The sequence below is a fragment of the Rhea americana genome, unplaced genomic scaffold (assembly GCF_003343005.1).
Source record: "Rhea americana isolate MKP2758 unplaced genomic scaffold, rheAme1 scaffold_138, whole genome shotgun sequence".
Classification (NCBI taxonomy): Eukaryota; Metazoa; Chordata; class Aves; order Rheiformes; family Rheidae; genus Rhea; species Rhea americana.
The window spans coordinates 693,840-696,802 of record NW_028185461.1 but is presented as its reverse complement, the minus strand read 5'-3'; positions in this window follow the sequence as shown (position 1 = coordinate 696,802).

Below are 2,963 nucleotides of genomic sequence, written 5' to 3'. Positions count from 1 at the left end.
GTGCAGCCTCAAGATGAGAGGCACCCCTGGGCTCAGCCTCCCTGCCCGGCTCCCGTTGCTGCAGTCAGGAGAGCGATGCGCACGCTGGGTCACTGTCACGGGCTGTTCGTTGCTGATGTGAGACCTCCCTGGTCCCACACACCTTTACTGCTGGAAGCGGTCAGTAGTGTGTAAGTGGAGACTGTGCTGCCAGGGGTGAGCAGTTGCTGCAGCCACAGCTGATCACACCCCGATGCACGGTCCGGGGGGGGGGGCAGCTAAAGGCAGCTAAGGGCTCCCAGGAGCTTTGGGTCCCACAAAAGGGACATGGGCTCTTCCCCTCCCAGCTGGGCCCACAAAAGACCAGCAACCCCAGTCTGTCCCTTTGGACTCCCAAACCGCTGCGCTCCCGGTAGGGGTGGTGAGCTTGGTTCCTTTAGAGGGATTCACGGGGCAAGGGACGGAGCAGCTCGTGGAGCTGTGGAGCCCACAACCGCTCGAGGAGGTCTGCGAGAAGGGGCTGGCTGCTGCGTGGGGACCTGAGCTCTGCATCTTCTCGGGAGCCCGACAAGCCCTCCCAGCTTCTCTTTTCTGCGTTCCCCTTGGCCGTGCAGCGGCAAGCGCCCAGGACAAGGCTGGAGCGGGAGAGCCAAGCGCTGCAGGGCTGTCACCCCGCACGAGCGAGCGGGCAGGTGGCACCGCTAGCAGTGACGGGACGGCTTTGCTCCGCTCCGCRGCAGCTGGCTGCCCCGGGGCGCTGCCAGGACCCGCACGTCCAGCAGCCCGCGGTACCGCACGCGCAGCGACCAGGATGGGACGAACTGGCCTCCCCGGGGGCCCGCGCTCGACGGCGGCCCAGCCGGCTGCAGCGCCGGGGAGCCCAGTCGCCTTCCCCCGCCGTCTCGGCGAGCCTGCAGCGCCCGATCTCAGCGCTCGCTCTTCCGCGACGAGAGCTATATTTAGCACCAGATGTCCGCGTGAGCGCAGTCGCCGCTCCGAAGCACACGGCCTCCTTCTCGGCTTGCAGCCGGAGCCGGGAAAGGCTGCGTGYGCCGGCACGCTCGCATCTCGGAGGGGAGAGATGCTCCGGCCAGCAGCCGCCAGCGCAGATCGGGGGGCTCCCCCCATGGGCCCTGGCCAGCTTTAAAGCCCTCAACCTCATCCCTRGGCAGTCAGATACCCCTGGAAACACCAGGATGGGGCCTCACCAAGGCCTGGGGAGAGGCGAAGCCCCTCACGGGGTGAAGTGCCGGGACACAAGCTGGCTTGCAGGGCAGGGAAATGTAGGACAGGCAAAGTCAGGGTGGGTTTGGGCAAACGCCACCACCATCAGTGAGTCACATACCCCCGGGGCTAATTCAAGCCTCGAGCTACTAATAATAGTGATATTTTTTCCACGGATGTTACTGTTGATTTGCCACAGTGGTCCTCCTGGCAAATCTCAGGCATGCTTCAGTCACTTTAAACGCCCCTCTTCACCCTCTGGTGTTTAATAAGCAACTGAGAACATCTGCTCTCCTTCCAGAACAGCTCCGGCTGYGTTACCGCAGGGTTGCCCAAGCCGGCCGAGTCTGTAAGCGCCGCGTGCTTGGACCCGCGTTAAAACACCCCCGGGGGCTGGCTGGTTTGAAGAGCCTGTAAGAGCGGAGGTGCCGGGGGCTGCCAGAAGGCAAAGCGTGGGGTTTCGGTGCGGTGCTGCCGGCGGGTGCGCGGAGCAGCCCGCGGGCACGTGGGGATGCCGGGCAGCACGCAGGGGTTTGGTACTGCCCCTAGCGCCGCGCTCTCGGCGTGGAGATGTTTGTTTAGGAGAGGATATAAACACCAGGAAGGAGCTTACAGATGTTGCAAACAAATCGTAATGGGGAGGGGGGAAAGGACTGTTGTTTTGCAGATACTCCAAGCCCACAAGCCTGGAAAGGTCCTCAGGTTACCCCAGGAAAGGGAGAAAAAACCTCCAGCTAAGCAGCCGGCTGCACCGGTCGCCCAGCGCAGCGGACTCTGGGGATCACGGGGTCTAGCRTATCATCCGAGTTGCAAAAGCTAACCTCAGCAAGGTCCACTGAGGACAGCTCTTGCTCTTAGCGTGAAACTTCTTGGCTTTTTCCATTAGACAAACATCATTTTTTTTCCCTTTTCCTGGGTTTCCAGGGAGCAGAAATGAGCACAGTTGGGGATAGCTTCATTTTTTTAGGAATTCAGCAACAAGGCGTCTGCTTGCCCGGTTTGTTGCCCATCCCAGGCWTCTTTGCTTGGACGTCAGCACCTCTCTGTGCGTTTCTCAGCCACGCACGGCTCTTGCAGTGCAGGATCACCCTGGCGCCAGCGGAGGAAGTGCTATCTATAGAGCTGATTTGGGACTACCTAAAATAGCAGCTGCAGCATCCTATCATCTAGTTTTTGTTGTTGATCTGTAGTGCACCTAACAGACTAACTCATGGGAACARCTGACCACCAGAAAATCCTGCTGGCGTTAAAAGAGGCTGCAGAAGTGCTCGTAGTCACCACGGAGCTCCTTTCTCAGCCGATCTCTGTCCCGCTCTGCAGATGGKAACACTGAGGCTGATCCCCATACATGCAGAAACACCCTTGAGGCAACAGCCTCAAGTTTTGAAGGGTCAAAGACAGAACTCAAGATGCTCGATGCTATTTTAGCACAGTTCTGTTTCAGGTTGCCCCAGTGCCCGTGTGTCATGGAGGAAGAGAGGTGCTGTCACTGAAGGGTGGTTTCAAAGTGGAGGCCGCAGCTGGGTGAAAGGGCTRCGCGGGCGCTTCGCCGCCTGATTTGGGTCACCACCAGCACCGCGGCTGTTTGCACAGCCCGCCCGGCGCGGGGCTGCTTCTTCAGGCAGCTCTTGGCCGATGAGCTCTCAGCGCATCTCCAAGCGCCCGGTTGGGACCGTGGGATGGGGGGTGAGCAGGACGGGAAGGACGCGAGTGCTTTCCAAGAGCTTTAGCGGGCCTTTTTCCTAGGCTGGTTGTTATTC